General features: G+C 44.9%; 1 protein-coding gene across 1 annotated transcript in view; it reads left to right on the top strand.

Annotated features, from left to right (window-relative positions):
* Positions 1–17,239, top strand: part of SCAF8 (SR-related CTD associated factor 8) — a 1,507,655-nt gene extending 1,490,416 nt beyond the window's left edge. The window contains exons 25-26 of the transcript XR_011203719.1: positions 3,884–4,124; positions 16,680–17,239. The gene's annotated coding sequence lies outside the window, so the exon portion shown is untranslated. The remainder of the gene's footprint in view (positions 1–3,883; positions 4,125–16,679) is intronic.
* Positions 17,240–18,619: the final 1,380 nt, after the last annotated feature.

Here is an 18,619-nt window from a genome sequence, read left to right on the forward strand (position 1 = left end):
CTTGCCCACTTCTCACCATAATTCCTGGAGATTGGTAATGTAAGTCGCTGTACTCTACCTGTGTGCAGAACTTGTTTTTTCTCCCTTAGGATAACATTGCAGAACTCAGAAATTGCAATGTCCACTTTTTAAAGTGAAAAGAATCTCTTTTTAAAAACATACTTGCCTGCACAATTTTTTGCTGATGCTTAAACATATATAAAGATACTTGCTATTTCTATATATTGGTGTGGATCTCCTTTTTAAGTCGTATGTCTCATGTATTGACTATTGTGTGTATTTGTAGATGTTTTGCTCTCCTCTGTTAAACCTAAGGCTGTTCGACCACACTACCCCTAAATAGAGTACTTTGGAGTTGTATAGCAAGCCCTGTCCACTCACTGTGGAACCCCTGGGCCTTTTTTTTTAATGTATTTATTTTTGCATTTAGTAGTAACAGAACCAAACAGAGAATAGCCCTGTGGCCAACGACCACAGCTATATTCACCATAAGATAACAAGGCCCAGCTGGAACCATACTAGCAATCATAACTGTGCATCAAGGATAAGGCGACGAAGTCGCCACTGTGCGCTGTGCCGACAGAACAGCATCACTTGAACATCATGATGCAAACAATGGAAGAAAGAGGAGAGGAAGAGAGAAGAGGAGGAAAGGGAAGAAAGTAAGGCAAGGCAAAAGGAATGGGGGGGACAACGCAGCTGTTATACCTCCTACGTCAGTGGGAGCAATAACTGAATATCGTTAGAGGGGGACGTTAGCTGCTACATAATCAGTGGGAGGCACTAAGCAGCCCTGGGCCCTTTAAACGGTATTCACATAAAGGGCCAGCTTCCTACACTTGGGTTTTGAAGAAACACCCAGGCCTCTTCTGTCTCAAAAATCGCCACTATGTACTGCAATGTTTGGGACAACAAAAGATTGGCTTTCTCGAAATTAAAAGGAGTCCATGATCCTGGAGAATACTTCCTAAAGTCAGTACATCTAGCTGGGCTTTTGTAAAAGAAAATCCACTAAATGGAAGATCATCAAGGTAAGGGAATATGTTAATACACTGATGATGCAAGATTCCAACCAGAAGGGCTAAGTAAGGCATTTGTAAGAACCCTGGAGGCTAAAGACAGAAAAAATGGTAAAACTTTAAATTGAAAATACCTCCCCCCTCTTTGAAAATGTTTGTGAATAGAAATGTGTAAATATGCATCTAACAGGCAAGAAAATACCATCTTGAAGGGTCTGCTTTGAAGATAAGTGTTCATCTTCTTGAGGTCCCGGATAGGTCTATATTCTTCTGAAGGGGTACCCCAGCCATGATGCCCTTTATTGAAAGCGTTCAGCTTCTTGAGGTTTCCTGAGGAGGCGGACTGAGATGAGATCGTTCTACTGTTGGTACCGTGGTCATAAACAGGCGTTCAAGGCCGGGTAATGCTAGTGCCAAAGGAGCTGGACCACAAACAGAACTCTTTTTGGGGAAATAAAGCAAGCAACAGTAGAAATAATTTTCTCCTGAGGACACTTCACAAGATTTTGCAGCAGCCTTTGTTGCTCTCGGCTGGGCCATCGAGGCCGAGCATATATTGTGCTAATTTCCTCACGATGTACCATTATAAAAGTCTAGTTATGAATCGTTGCTGTTATATCAAGTTGGAAACACATTTGAGTTGCCTAGAGGCCACCTTTTCAGTAAAAGGGCAGTGCTGCTGATGGCCAAAGTAATCTTGGCCTTTACCTCAGTTGAATGGTTCTGAGCTCAATTCTGTGTAAGTGTCTTTCTGCTCACGCTGCAGTCATGGTTCTTGTAGCCGCCCAGCACACTACCCACCACCAAGCCCAAGCACTATCAGCTAGTTATCCTAAACTGTCCGCAGATTGGATCATAAAGATGTAGTTACATTGGTCATTAGGCTGGAATCGCAGAGCTCATTTCATTTGTGGCCCTAACCGGATTAGCATCAGGGTACCTTGGGGAAGGAGAGCTGTGCCAGCTGCTTCCTCGCGCCATATTTTGCTTTGAAAAGCTCACGTCGGCTTCATAGTCGTGCCTCGCGTCCTTCCAATAACCACAAAAGAAAAGCCTAGGTGCCATTCCAACTCATGTGGGCGAATCAGGAATCCTAGGAAAAATAATTGTTCAGAAAAGTGGCGAGGGATTTTAGCTGCTATGATCTTAAATGATGTGCCCCTCGTCACAGCTGTCTTATTCCCTAATAACAGATTAGTGTAAATGGCTGACTTTGCTGCCAGTGCGATATTACATTCAGCACGACTGACTTGAGTGTTCAAAGATAAGCAATAAAGACCTTCACACTGCTTTGGCTTATGCATGTTTGCTCAATGTTATCAGAGCCCAGTGCCTGGAAGAACCAGTCCTTCTTTAAGGCCTTTTCTCAAGAGGCAGAACCACTGTGGTTTCTTTACACATTACTTGGTACCAATGTAGACATAACCTGAGAGGATGGACAGGTCGTTACAACTGTGTTTGCTTTCCATGGGAGGCTGTTCAGAAGCCATTCCCTCAGTTTTATCTAAAAGACTCCCAGACACTGCTGTACCAGAATGTGACATTGAAACACGTTAGTATTATTATATTAGCATTAAACGGCACCCCTCACAGTATGTTAATTGAAACACTGAGCTACTATGGAGGTGATTTTGTGAAAGGGTAGAATGTCGTCTCTCACAGTGAAGTTTGCCGGTGGCTGAAGTGAGCTGACCCACTGCACCATGTCCTTTAGTGTAGTGGGTGGAACAAAAGGTGAATGACACAGTAACAAGCCAACGGAGAAAGAGGGCTGGCTGAACGTGCTTATAAGTATATTGTATATAAAATAAATAGTAAAATCAAATACCTGGCTAATGTCAGACCGAAAAAGAAAACAAACATGAAACAAAAACCCATATAGCGTCTTTCTTTGAGCTTTTTGTACATCTCTTATAACACATGTGCTCTACCTCCAATTTTTAAATTCAGGCATTTCTCCGAGGTCAACCACATAGTGATAGTCGAGTCAGTGAAAATAGATGGTAATGGGGGACGGGGCGTTACTTAAAAGGCAAAAACACCAGAATTACGACAGATAGGTGGTTTAACATTACTTATAGGTTAGGCCAACTCTGGTAAGGGGCTTTCTGAACAGAGGACTCTAAGAAGACGGCGATAGAATAGGCCGAGCCAGGAGTCAGACCAGTATGTTTTTTCTAGACTATTTGAAGAAGTTCAGCTTCTGCTGTTCTCTCTTGCAGGGCATAATCTTTAAAAAGGCATGCAAGGCAGCCCATGTGACTTTCTGTCATATTGCATAACAGGGCCATGTTTATTGAAAGAAATGGACTTGCCTCCAGTTGTTGATCAGAAACATCAGTTTAAATAGCCAATGGTCTAGTGGCCGGAGTCCTGTAATATCTACATGTTGTTGTATTAGTACAGGCTGGCTGTAAAACGGACATAGTCTCCACTAATTAAGTTCTTTTGGTTGCCCTTGTGCCTAGTCTTATTTGACTGTTCTGGGATGACAGGAGAATACGCTACATAGGACTTCCGTTTGGGGTACATGCCCTTTGCCTCCGTTGAGATTGTGCTGGACAACCAATGGACGTTTAAGCTATGCTGGCTTTGCCTCATAACAACAGGCTTCGTAAAATGGCTAATAGTATCCTGCCCTGATTGGTTGTTATCGAAATTATTTTGGTTCATCCAAAACCATTTTGTAATAGCTCAAAACAGGTTTCTCAGGAAACCGGAGCTTTGCTTCAGGATCTGCTTTCTTCAGATCCATTTATGGTGTCTGCATTTTAACAGACTGTGGCATGTATAACTGCTTGAATTTGTTTGAAAAAATAAAAGTCTAAGGGGAATCTGCTGTGTTTTCTCTTTTTAAACCCTAGATCTACGAACACTGTCAATGAAGATTTCACCCTTTCTTGAAAGTGAAGGGCTAAAAAAGCCTCCTCTTCAGATGGAGATGGCGCCAATAAATGGTGCTTCGCTATTACAGGCTCGGAAACCGATGTGTGACAGGCGGCAGACAGAAGAGATTCAAAAGTGAAAATTAATCACAAAGATGGATTAAAAAATGATGCACCAGAAAACTGGTTTGCATAAAGCACCCTTTTTAAGTAGGACGAGGTAAGTGAACATTTGTTTACTACCTGGTAAGACAACTAGTGCTGCAGGCAAACAGCAACACAAGCACCCAGTCAAAGACAAACATATATTTATATTTTTCAATACAATTGAGATGATGTTAAGAATTCTTTACTATATAGAATGTTTGTTTTACTTTACCACCACTTTTTATTGTACCTTGAATTGTACCTAAGTAGTGGGCAGTGTTCTGCAGTAGGTTATTTTCTTCCCACATCAGGGTGCAGCTAAACTCCTGCTCAGGCAGGTGCATTATCCAATTGTGCAACCGAGGCTGCAAATCAGAGCTAGCATCTTATGCAAGTTGATTAGATGCAGAGGACCAGGCAGTGCGGGGCATTGTGGTGTGTGTCTGAGCAGTCCACAAAGAAAGTGTTCGGATCATATGCTCCTTTTGAGCTGACTCTAGTAAACCTTTTTTTCAGTGTTTTAGCCTCGGTGCTCCTGGAAGGACTAAATATATAGTGATTTGCCTTTTCACAAAGATAGCACACAACACCCACATTCATATCCTTATTTTACAGTGCTTCCTCTTTGTTCGCATTAACAGTTGTATCTGATAGAGTCTTCTAGCTGTAGATTCCTTACCTTTCAATTTTCCAGGCGTCATTCTGGATCCGGAAGATTTTTGTGAGCAGTAGTACCCTTGCACTCCGCCAGGTGGCATCGATTAACTCTGCGTGCGTCATCGGCATCATCCATGCCGCAATGACAGTGTAGTATCTATATAGACACCGCCCAGGCGCGCTGGCGTTAGTTCATTACTTTGCACACCATCCAGCGCTGATCTGGATAAGAGCTGCCTCTCAGTCATTTTGTGACTGTCTTTTTCAACATTTTGTCGAGAATTTTTTAGGATTTCCTCCTGATGGGTGCAGACAGCGGCTGAGGTCCTTGACCTTCAGTTACCCTTGGTGCAGTTAAGACTAATATCTTGACAGATGTGTTGCAACCAGGAGTTTCTTCATTAGGCCCCCTACTCCCATTCAATGACACCCTTACTGACATCTTTTTGGGGACTTGGTCCAAAACTAACATAGGGGCTCCTGTGAATATGGGGCGATCGCCCTCTGCCACCGCCCCTACCCAGGAAAATCAACCTTCCTCACCCAACACCCTACCCCGGAGAGCTTGGTGGTCCAGGCCTCAACATCCCAAAGTGCATTCTCTACCACCACCCCTCCTAACTCCCTCCCCAAAATTATGAATCCAAATGCCTGGGCTCTTCGGGGAAGAAGTTGCTTTCTTCTGCAAGCCTTACATAGCGGTCTGTAAACACTGCATGCTTTTTGGGCTATTACACCCAAACTCTGTGGGACACAGTTGCACAAGTGCTGCCACTTGCCCCTGAGGAAACCAGGCATACTCTCTCAGGCTTTTACCAAAGGGAGAGATGCAGCAAAGTTCACAATACGGTGTGGACTCGACATGACCGACTCACTGGGCAGAGCAGTTTCATCAACGTTGGCCCTCAAGCTTCACGTCTGGTTGAGGACGTCTGGGTTTTTGGGGGATGTTCAAGCTTCCCCTATGGACATGCCCTTCAATGGCACCTGTCTCTTCGGAGATAAGGCAGGTTCAGCACTGGAGCGCTTTAAGGACTCGGGCTACGGCCAAATCCTTGAGCCTCTTGATGGCCACCTGTCATCTCCAATCTGCCTTTCACTATTTTCATGGCTACAGAAGGGGCTTCCAGCCCTGCCATTTTCCTCCCAGCCACTGAGCCGTTCCTGCCAGCCTTGCCATTTTCCTCCCAGCCACTGAGCCATGCATGCTCTCCAGCCTCTGAATAGCCGAGGACTCTGTACCCACAGGCCTCGTGGGTTAGGTATCCTGCGATCTGTCAGTCCACCACTTCTCTGGCAGCTGAAGCCTCCAAGCCTTCCTAATCTGCCCCTTTACCATCATGGGCACCCAGTTGGTGGCAGGATTTGCCATCACCTCCCCCACTGGCAGTCAATAACATTGGACGGGTGGGTGTTGCAGATTGCACAAAGAGGCTACTCCCTTCCCTTTCGAGACTACTCCTCCCTCCATGCCACCATCGCACGACCTGCTGACAGAGGATCATCTGTTCTTCTCCACAAGGAAGTCGCAGCACCCTTGACCAAGGGAGCTATAGAGAGGGTTCCAGTGTCAGAAGTAAGCTGTGGTTGCTGTTCCCACTACTTTCTGGTTCCCAAAAAAGGCAAGGGCCTTTGCCCTAATTTAGATCTCCAAACCCTCAACCTCTTCCTCATTAAGGAGAAATTCTAAATGCTCACGTTAGCTTACGTCTTGTCTGCCCTGGACCCAGGAGACTGGATAGTAGCATTGGACTTGCAGGACACATATTTCCACATTTCCGTCCTGCCTGCTCACAAACGTGACCTGCGGTTTACGGTAGGCCACAAGCACTTTCAGTTCACCATACTTCCCTTTGACCTTACCAGCGCCCCTCGGGTGTTCCCCAAGGTGATGGCTGTCGTCGCAGATCATCTGCGGACATTAGTGGGGGAGCAGTCTTCCCCTATCTCAGCGAATGGCTGTTAAAGCCTGTCCTCTCCCACCTCCTGACTTTGATGAACCTTCTGCATTCGCTGGGGTTCACTACCAACATGTCGAAGTCACACCTGATTCCCTCTCAGACACTCCCTTTCATCGGAGCTGTTCTGGACACGGTGCAGTTTTGGGCATATCCTCCTGAACGGGGAGTCCAGGATATTCTGGCGATGATACGGATGTTTCAGTCTCTATCCTGGATTTTGTTGAGACTGACTCTGAGGCTGCTGAGCCTCATGACCTTTTTCATTCTGCTAGTGACACATGCTCCCATATGTGGGCTCTGCAGTGAGACCTGAAGTTCCAGTGGGCGCAGCATCAGGGGAATCTCTCCCATATGGTCTACATCTCGAAGGGAACTGCGAAAGACCTGCAGTTGTGGCTAACAAAACGCGGTTGGGTCAAAGGTAGACACCTCTCCCTTCCCCAACTAGATCTCACAGTAGTGACAGATGCGTCACTCCTGGGATGGGGCACCCATTTGGGAGAAGTAGAGATCAGAGGACTCTGGTCTCTGGCAGAAGCATGACTCCACATCAGCATGTTGGAGCTCCAAGAGATCTGACTGGCATTTAAAGCCCTTCTGCCCTCTATCAAGGGAAGGGTAGTGCAACTGTTCACGGACACCTGGAGGTGGCGCAAGGTCTCTTTCCACAGTGAGGATAGCCTTGGTTAAACCTATTGACTGTTGCTGAGAACATACAATTTCAGCAGTTTTGCACTGTGGAGTTTCCAAGGCGGCACTCACTCTGAGACGCTCTTCGTCTAGAGTGGATCTCAGACTTCCTGTACGCCTTTCAACCAATATCACTCCTGCCCAGAGTTCACCAGAAGATCAGAGATGACCAGGCACAAGTCAGTCTTGTGGCTCCGGAATGAGCATGTAGAGTCTGGTAACCTGAGCTACTGAATATGGCTGTTGATCCTCCGATTAGACTGCCCTTTTGGGATTATCTACTGTTGCAGCAGCAGGGGAGGGTTCTTCATCCAAACCTGTCCACTCTCTACCTTCCTGCATGGAGATTTAGCAGCGGCAGTTGACAGCTTTCGACCTTCCTTCTGAAGTCTGTCACGTTATTTTGTCAGCCAGGCGTCCCTTCACCAAGATGGTATACGCCTGCTGTTGGAATAAGTTGTGGCATGATGTACAGAGAAACATCTGGATCCTTGCTTTGCCCCCTTTCTGAAATTGTACTCTTTATTATTTCCCTTGCTCAGCAGGGCTCTGCCCTCTGCACTCCTAAGGGCTATCTAACAGCTCTTTCTGCCTTCCTGTGGCTGTCTGACCATCCATCCTTGTTCAGGTCCCCTGTTGTACATAGGTTCCTGAAGGTTCCCTCCTTCACCATTTATATTGCCTCAGTGGGATCTCAATCTAGTCTTAACATTCTCAATGTGTGCTCCTTTCGAGCCTCTCCACAAGTGTCCCCTCAGGCTTCTGACTTTGAAAACAGTCCTCTTTGTGACAATTACATCTGTCCGCTCAGTAAGTGAGTTGCAAGCCTTATTATCCAAGCCGCCTTACCTCTCTGTCTATTCTGGCAGATTGTTGCTTCAGTGCTTCACAAAAGGTTCAAACATAAAATCTATCATTTAACAACAAGTCCCCAGCAGTTTGAAATCCTCCCTCTTGCAAGTTCTGGGGAATAACGCCCTTTCCATATCTCAAAATGGTTTGAGAGTCCAAATAGAAATGTACCCAATAAATGGGGCCCTCTTCAGGACTCTGATCACCACCTTATGCCATACTTCTGTCGCCCTACAGACGAGCTCTGGCACATCCCCAGAACTCAATGACTCATCATTAATGACTGCTCTGAGCCTATAACCAGTAGGAGCTGCTTCTCCCGGGTAGATCCCAAAGGGAACAGCCTGTATTTATTTAAGTTAGTTTACTGTAAAACATGTATCAGGCCTGCCTCTGCAGCATGCAGTGCAGTTTTAAACTGACATCTCAACTTGGCAAAATAAACCTTTTGCTAGGTCTAAAACTTCCTTTTTAATTAATACTTATGCGTCACCACTAAAAAGGCCCTAACAGCTCATAGGAAAGGGCGCATGGCTTTTAAAAAGTAGGACACTTATATTTCATATTTACATAAATACAACACAGGAAGGATATTTCAATAAATAAAGGGCATGATGCACAAAAATGCGATTTTGCCTTTCTTAAATAGCGACTTCATAGAAATCGCTATTTAAGAAATGCAAAATGCTATGTACAGAATCGGTATTAAGAAATTCCATTGCATTTTAGTCAATGGGCTGGTTTTGCATTTCCTAAATATCGATTTCTTATTAAGAAATTTCTATTTAGGAATTGCAAATCCAGGGATGGCAAAGGGCAAAAGGCCCCCCCTTGGTGCACCCCCAAAAATAGGGGTGCACCTTTAGACCATACATATGTCTAAGGGGCATGTGTGTGCTCTATTGCAATTTAAAAAAGCACAGCAGGTGTTTTTTCTTTAACCTGCACCTGGTTGGGTAATTGCATATGCTAAATGCCGAAAGTTGCATTTAGGAAATGCTTTGTACATCAGAATATGAATCACAAATAGGAAATCCCTATTTGCGATTTCCTATTCTGGGAATCACAAATTGCAGTTTCTACAGGGTAGAAATCAGAATTTGCGATTCCTTAAAAGCCCTTGTATATAAGAAAAGGCATTTTACATTTCTTAACGGCCTGAAATACTGATTCAGACCGTTAAGAAATGCAAAAGGGCTTTGTACATCTGGCCCAATATGACTCCATTTCGAATGATTGGATTTTTGTCATTTTGGTGTCATTTTATTTTTTAACATATCCTCTATTTTTCTAAATTGGTTTTTAGATTTTTCCTGTGTTGTATTTCCACCCTTATTACGGTTTGGGAACGCAAATATACTTTACACATTGCCTCTAAATTAAGCCTGACTGCTGTTGCACAGAGGTACTAGAGAGTTAAGCAAAGGCTCATTTAGTAATTTTGAGGTTCATCACGTTGAGGATTGTGATTATTTTTGAAGTGGGTTCTCCTACACTGTGACAGAAAATCCATTTATCTTCTCAAACAGTTCTAACCAGTTTTGGATAACCATATTGATAAGTAGAAATCAAACCTAAAAATGTAAATCAGAAAAACTCAAGATTCTTGGAGTGATTGAAAGGGTTTGAAAGTAAAGAGGAGATGAGGAGTATGGGCTGGAAAAGAAAGAGAAGGTGCAAGAAGAGTGAAACGGAATTAAATTAAGCAGCATATTCAGCTAAAGGGTCATTCACTCGTAACAGCCAAGGAAGGGAACATCGACATGGCTGTACTCTTCTATACTTAGGACCTTATTTAGATGTTGACAGTAACGGGTCCGCCGCCACTTTTTTAACGGAAACCCGGTCCCCAGCTTGGCGGTCCACCCCCCAGATTTAGATATTGACGGTCCCATAGACTATAACCCGCCCAAGTCCCGCCGACTCTGCCTAGGACTCCATCTGCCGCGACGGCACCATAGGAAATAGTGGCTGAGAGCAGGACTCCTGCCATACTCATCGGCATGCAGATTTGGATGTGCCTTACAGCCAAGCAAAATGTGGCGGTCCGACCTCCACTTCTGACTTGCCGGACTGGGGGGCGAAAGAGGCGAAAACTCACCTTTTTTCCTAATTCCACTTCCATTTCAGGCTGGACATGACTGGACAACACCCTCCATCACAGCTGCCACTGGACCAGGGTTAAAACATGACTCCCCCGTCACTGGACACAAAGGTAGGGAACCTGCACTGGCTGTGTAGGTTGGGGGGGTCACTCCACATGAGCTTGGGATCACTGCAGACTTATACATGTCACAGTAATTGTTTTTAATTACTGTGACATGCATATATCGGGGAGACAATTATGTCAGGCACGGATGACGACAAACTGATACACAACACATATCACACACATACATAAATGTCATTTTGGTGTCAGTATTCATTGTCAAATGAATGCTGGCACCACAGTGACGGTACAGTCACACCTGTCAACCATGTCCATATGTGACCATACCTGTCTAGTTGTGCTTTGAGTTGTGTGTGTGTTATTCAGTATGTGTGTGATTGGCTAGGTGAGGTGGAGGGAGCTGGAGTGAGTGATGTGGTTGTGTCAGTATGTATGCCACTTGCATATGGCATTGATGTTGTTGTGAATGTTGTGTTGCTGCGTGCAACATTCAGGTGAGTGTTGTTTGGCGGTTGTTGTGATGTGTGTAGGTGTGATGTGTGGGTATGTGTATGTGGATGGGTGTGTGGTTGTGTTGGTTGTTATGGTTGTTTTGTGTGTGGGTGCAGTGTTAATACTGGGTGTATGTTGTGTTATGGATGTACAGCAGTGTATCTCTGAGGCATGTACGTTTTGTGGAAAGGCAATGCATAATAGTGTGTATGTGGTGTGGTGTGTCGTGCCGTGTGGGATGCAGTGGGACACATATGCCAAAGGTATAGTGTACGTGTGTGACTTACCTTTATTCCATAGCCAGTGCCATTGTCCGATGTCCTTTGGGTCCTGCGACAACCTCCCTCTATCAGCAAACAGTACACCGCCTGCAGGACTGTAACATCTAAATAGGGCAGGCAGAACACCGTCGACTTGGCAGTCGTCTCTTGTCCACTGCTACAGCAGGTTGGCAGTGACACCGGCAAGATCTAAATCAGGCCCTAAATGTTTTTATTTATTTATTATTATGAGAATGCGGACTACGACTCCAAGGGCACAGCTTGGTGCTAGGCAAATGAAGGCTAGAAGGGAAACATGAGAAGACAATCAACAAGATAAGTGAATCTTGAGTCCTCTCCTAAAAGAGGTATGATTTATAGTTACCAATAAAGAAATTGGAAGTTGATTCTAAATGCAGAGGCCAGTAAAGCTGATAGGACAACCACCAAGATGGCGGCAATAGATTTTAGGTACGTTCAGTAAGAGGTCAGAGCCCAAAGGAAGGGATCTACCTGTGTCGTGCCAGACAAATGTTTGTTTGAGATATGTTGATAAGAATAGATTTAGTGTCTGAGATAGGCAGTTTTAAAAATGATACGTTGTTTGACAGAAGCCAATGCAGTGCCTATTATGCTCATCTGACATCACTGTTGGGGCCAAAAAAGTCCCTTGCGCGGTGACAAGCTTGTACCCATGCCCTGAGTGCCCCAGTTCCTATGATATCTGGATTCCTGGTGCTGATTTGTGTTGTCATGGGAAAACACGGATCATGCGTGCGCTTCATGACATAGGCCTGTCTCATGGATGGTGGTCTTGTTGGACTGGGATCGATGCACAAAGTGCTCCCCTCATGATGGTGAAAAGGCACTGCCTTTACCAGAAGTTAAGTAGCATGAGCGCTATATGGTTGCAGCATACCGTATAGTGATCAGTAGAAGTGAACAGGCCTTTTTACCTATGCCAGTGGAGTGAGGCCTACTGGCTCACTCATGGAAAGTTCTCCTGCAGTCTGCTCAACTCACCCTTGTCCTTCATTAGGTTAGTATCTAGTGCTGGGAGGTGCACATGTGGTTGCTTGCATGTGGTGAATGTTTGTGTGCCTCTGAATGGTACAATTCATGAAAGAGTCTGGGTTCCATTGTGGGAGGACCAGGGTTAACTGGAGGAGCATGTGGTGGTAGAGGAGTCCTCCGAGACATATTTGTGGATTGATGCATTCCTGTGAGTTGGATGGGATATGCACACTGGAGTAAGAGCCAGGTTCTTCAGTACACTTCAAAGGGTGCGCTTTGCCTCAGAGAGAGGTCACTGGGAAGGGGTCTGGGCACATCTCAAGAAGGAGATGGGGCTGATAACAGAATTATGAAGAGTAGGGCTGGGGCCATGAGGTAACCTTTTGATGCTCATATCACTGTGACTGACATCCAGGTATGAACCTTTAGTCACTCCCATGGACTGCATTGTAGGCCTATTAGATTAGGAGTTCCACCCGCTGTAACAAGCTGCTTTCTGGGGGAAGTGTAGGGCAGAATAGATGCATTTCAAAAGGAAGCAGACCCCTCAGTCAATCACTTGTAAAGCACGACTCATCACCCGTGGGGTCTCATGGCGCTGTTGGAGCCATAATGCTCACTCGAAAAGCCAGGTCGAGATCCTTCCTAAACTGCTTCAGAGAGGTGGCCTGTCTGAGGTGGAGTGGGAGCGTGTTCCATGTCCGGGCTGCGAGATAAGAAAAGGATCTGCCTCCAGCTGTGCTCTTTCTGATTCTGGGGATGGCGGCGAGGGCAAGTTGGGAGGATCGGAGCTGCCTGATGGGGGTGTAGAAGGTCAGGCGGTGGTTGAGATAAGCTGGTCTGATGTTTTGCAGTGCCTTGTAGGTGTGTGTCAGTGGCTTGTAGGTGATGTGTTTGTCGACCGGGTGCCAGGGTAGGTCTCTGAGGTGGGCAGCTATGTGGCTGTGGCAGGGATGTCCAGGATGAGTCTGGCTTCCGCGTTATGGATTCTCTGTAGTCTTGTATGGAGCTTTTTTGTGATGCCCGCGTAGTCTGCTGCTGACAAGCACATGGGTGACAGTCCTTCTTGTCTCGGTGGGGATCCACTTGAAAATCTTCCGAAGTAAGCGCATGGTGTGGAAGCAAGACAATGAGAAGGCGTTGACTTGGCGGGTCATGGAGAGCGTGGACTCCAGGATGATTCCCAGGTTGCGTGCATGGTCGGTGGGGGTGTTTTCTAGGGCAGTTGGCCACCAGGAGTCGTCCCAGGCAGAGGGGGTAGAGCTAATTACGAGGATCGCTGTCTTGTCCGAGACAAGTTTAAGGCAGCTGGTTTCCATCCAGGCGGCGACTGCTCTCATTCCGTTGTGGAAATTTCTGTTGGCTGTTGATGGGTCATTGGTCAAGGTAGGATCAGTTGGGTATTGTTGGCATTAGATACAATGTTTAGGCTGTGCTGCCTGACGATTTTAGCGAGCGGGCCATGTAGATGTTGAAGAGAGTCGGGCTTAGTGAGGATCCATGGGGTACTCCACAGCAAGTTTCTTTGGGTGTTGAGGTGAACAGCGGGAGTCTTATACTCTGGGTTCTTCAGGTGAGGAAGGACCAAATCCATTCCAGTGCTTTACCGCAGATGCCTGCATAGTGGAGTCTGGTGCAAAGGGTGAAATGGGAGACTGTTAAACATGGCGGAGAGGTCGAGGATGAGAGCGGCCATGTCTCTGTGGTCCAGTATGGCACAGATGTCATCAGTGGCTGTTTTGGTGCTGTGGCTGCTCCTGAATCCAGGCTGGGAGGGATCTACGACCTGGTTTACTTCGGGGAACTCTGTGAGTTGCATGTTGATGGCCTTTTCAGTTACCTTGGCTGGGAAGGGGAGCAGAGAGATGGGTCTATAATTCTTCAAGTCCCTTGGGTCGGCGAAGGGTTTCTTTAGGAGTGGGTTGATTTCTGCGTACTTCCAGTCAGATGGGAAGGTTGGTAAGGTGACCCCCTAACACAAACTTCAAAGACCCTGACTCTAAGTCACATTTGGTGTCTAGAAATGATCTATAAAAGAGGAGTTTGAGAGCCCCTAAAATTGTCAACTGGAAGCAGCCAGTTGGGCTGTGTGAGGAGGAGAAGCACTGCAAATCTTCTGCCTGTGACCACAGCTGGGGTCTAAGGCCTGCTAGTCTCCCAGTTGAGTGAACGGACATCACTTGGGGAAATCCAAGGCCACCTTCCCCTGAGCCTAGAGCACCAGCGTCTGCCTGCTTGCTAAGACCAGTGTACCCTGAGAGACAAAAGGGCTGGAGGGAGCGAGGTCCAGTGGGAGATCCTGATGAGTGGATCCCTGCAGCAAGGTTTAAGGAGATGGCTGCTCCACCGATCAGGCTATGCCCATCTGCAGGTTCAGGTCAGTGACCCCTCATGCCTGAGGGGACCACCTTGAAGTAGCTGTGGTTGGCATCACTGCTGTGCAGATCGGGCCTTAGCCTGTGTATGAAGTGAAGTCGGCAACCCCAAATGCCAGAAAAGGGCCACTGTGAAGAGGAAATTGCTGTCATGCCTATCGGGCAGTTGCCTGTGTACAAAACAAGGTCGGTGATCCCGTATGCCAGAGGAAGCCATCGGAAAGGATGAGTACTGTTGCTTGGTTCAAGCTGTCATCAAGAGTGACCCATGCAAGCCCGAGACCCTGACTGAGGATGAAATCCCGAGCAGATAACTTTTTCATTGCATTGTCAGTAAGGACTCAATAGAGGTTTTTGCTTTAGTTGATTTTAGATAAAACACAGATTGATATGACACAAGCATGAATGGGTTTAGAAATTAAAGGGAGAATTTTATTCATTTGCTATAGTAAGTGGTAGCAGTTGTTCACAATTATATTGATATGTGTTCAAAGAATAGGTCTTGATCGATCAGGAAAACCACACACTTAACATGTGTTGAGTGATCAGGTGGCGTTTCCAGTGATCATTGCCAGACTAACTTTCCATTACAGTGTTTGCCTGAAGGAATTCAGGGCCTGATTTAGATTTCAGGGGATGGGTTACTTCGGATATCCCGTCCACCGAAATATAAATCCCTTAGGAAATAATGGGATTTATATTTCAGCGGATTGGATATCCATCACCATTCTGACAGAGTAACTCGTCCACCGAAATCTAAATCAGGCCCTCAGTCTTGTCTCTATTAGGGTTGAGAACGTTTTTGCTTCTAGGTCTGAACCAACGTTAAACATAAGTTTCAGTATTATTAGCATGGGTATCTGCAACATATGAAGCCGCTGGGAACCTAAATGATCAGAACACCAGCGAAAAGGGTTTGACATAAATGCTAAATTGATTAAGCAACAGCGTTGGACCCTGGGGCATGCCACAATATACTGTAGAGAGTCTGATCTGATCTGTAGAGAGTTCGACTAACAAACTGCATACAGTTTTTCCAAATTTCAGTGTGCATATGGTTTTGGTGAAAGGCAGTAAATGGAGTAGTTGTTTAAGATCAAGAAATGCATATTTGATTCATATGCGGATTTTTATTTTCACAAGTGTGACTGATTTTAAGAGATACCAGTAGTGCGCCTTCACTGATAGGGCACCTAGGAAACAAATGCCAGCATGGACAGTTTAGTCACAAGAAGTCATGGAGATTCCCTGCTTAAATGTTATTTCTTTATTCATATTTCATTTTAGGCAAGTGCAACCAAGTTGTTACTGTTGGTTTGTGGCATAATTTCGCCATTGTTATGAATATGTTTGCCTAGGAGGGTGTGACTAGCATCTTTCACCCTTCTCCTAGGACATTGGTCCTTCTTTTTTCAATGTCACTGATGGTGATTAGTTTATTAAAGGCAAGGGTGCCTTTTAGTGGTCCACGTGGCTAGGTCTCTGCCAAATGTTCACTATATCCTCTTAAGCTATGTATGCTTACAATCAATCAAATGATCTAAACAGGAATCCTCTACATCGCTTGGGGTCACCCTGAAAATGTGAAATGGATCTGATGCTTCCAAACCTCCTAAGTTAGTTAATAGAATTCCAGACTAGTGTGCCAGGTGGATGGAATGTACGGTGAAATGTTGAAGAGAGGTAGGAAGAAAAGAAGTAGGCATTATAAATCAGTGACGCCTATGTTGGAGGACCAGTGCAAATGTCTAAGTTTCTTCTGAGGAGCCTGCAGTGATGTTGCTGAATTCCAGGGTTGCCCAATACCAACGCTGCCTGGTTCCTCTTCATGCCGCTTTCTTCCATGATCCTACACTTCCTGCCTCTTTCTCTTATTCTTCAGTGTTCTTTTCTTTCTCTACCTTTCCTGTCTTTTTCTTCCCCAACTTTTCTTTCTTTTCTGACTCTTTATGCTGTGGGTCAAAGTCTGATTAAAAAACTCCCGCTCCCTAAAGCACATATTAAGTATCATGGGTAACCATCTAGCAGTGTTTATGTGTGTAACCGTCTAGAAGAGTATATATTTTCTGATTCTGCTGTATGAAATGAAAACCACAATTGTGTAGCTATCACCTGCTGCAATATGTCTATGGTAATCCTCAATATTTCTTCTAACAGGAGACAGTGTATAAACCCGAAGTCATGGTTTTGGACTCACATTCTCTACTGGAGCGTGAAGCTGACGACACCTAGTACTGTGCATGCGGATGTATGTCTCACATTATCCTTCGCCTTATAACTTAGAAACGTTGATTCAGATTCTGACATGTGACCAGGAGTGGACCTGTGTATGCTGCACAACAGAGTCTCTCGAAAGTTCATTCCAAATTCCAATACAATCGGAGGTTGTATAAACCGAGAAAGGCCATGGCGGCCATAGGATCCAAAGAGGAATAAACCAGGGATAGTCAAAGCCGTGGCTATATTTCATACACCAATTTTTTTTATTGAATTTAGCACAGATCTCGAAGGACAACAACACTAATGCAAGGGCAAGTATGGAAAAGTACACTCAGCAAAACACACGTTTCAACAACTAATCCGTGCTTGGATTACGATACAGATATTTACGATTATGTGTAATGTTGGCTTTGTTTACCTCACAGTGGCAATGCAGAGAAAAACAATTATACTAAGACTATTAAAAAATAAAAATAAAAATATTTTTTCATGCTAAAGTGTGCTGAAATATTTATTAATAATTTAACGTTTTAAATTTCTTTTGCACAATGTGTAGCTGGAGTAATTCAAAGTGAAGCACTTTTACCCTGTTTGTACTATTGTTATTCAGAGTTTTCGGGGCCCAACAGCCTTGCTGGAAAAGAGAAACTACGGCAGTGGGCCGAAGTTTTTGGTACTGCCTGTACCTACGAGACACTTGAAGTAAAAAAAATATATTGCCCTTCTTTTCCTTTGGTAAAGCCTATCTCTTGATTGTTTCTACTCCTACCTTTTAAAACCCGCGCCTTCAGTCTCCTGGTGCTAAGTACTCTTGCTGCCAACCCCCACCACTTACATACATACACCAAACCCCTACCAGTTGGCATCCGCAAGGCCTTATCCTGTCTTTGTTTTCTACCTATAACACGTCCATTGGTGACACAATTTCCTCCTTTGGGTTCTCAGATCATCTGTATGCAGATGATACTCAGAGTTTTTCCTCTTTTTATTCTTTCACTTATACGAGCAAAGATGTCAGACTATTTATTTTTTATCTTCATTAGAACTGAAGATATTTGTTTATTCTTCAGATCCATAAGACCTCAAAACTCTTCCCTCTCAATTCAATACTGACATTTTGATCCCCGTCCCGGGAATCAGAAACCTTGGGCTACAATTTCATCACAATAAAAAAACTGAATCATTTATCACAATCCATCTAAGGCAGCCAGATTCCAGATGCTTAGTATTAGGAGGCCCCAGCAGTAGCTCTCATCCATGCTTTCAGGCCCTGATAAATACACACGGGCAGATTTACTAATATTTCATGCAACACAGTGTAGAAAGGCAACTTGCTGTGAAGCACTGCTTAAATAGAGAAAGCACAAATGCATCATATCTAGTAAAATATGACACACTTCTTCTCTTTCCTAGCGCTGACACACTGTATGAAGCCTTTTGCCAATGCAGACACCCTTGCACAATGCTGCAAGAGTGCGTGCTTTAGGGGCAGTATTGTTTTTGTGCAGGAAAGCATTTTTCTTTACAAAACAATCTGTAGAAAGCAGTACACATGGAAAGAAGGTGTAACAAGGAGAAATAAAGATATTATTGCTTGTTATGCCAGCCTTGGGTAGGCACACCATTTTAGCACAAACATATGTTTACAAGTCTTGATAAATCTAGGTTTGCAACAAAATACATGAGTGAATCCACAGGAATGCTAATGCTCAACCCATGTAATGCCTACTCAACACAAAGTAACGCAAGGCTATTTGCTGCATTTCCTTTTGTATTTACGAAACCATGCGAAGCCATTAAAATTGACTTTGCATGGCTTAGTAAATGCCAAATAGATTTCGTGTCGGGCTGCCCCACAAAAGTGACGCCGCGCCAAC

Source organism: Pleurodeles waltl, chromosome 5 (genome assembly GCF_031143425.1).
Source record: "Pleurodeles waltl isolate 20211129_DDA chromosome 5, aPleWal1.hap1.20221129, whole genome shotgun sequence".
Classification (NCBI taxonomy): domain Eukaryota; kingdom Metazoa; phylum Chordata; class Amphibia; order Caudata; family Salamandridae; genus Pleurodeles; species Pleurodeles waltl.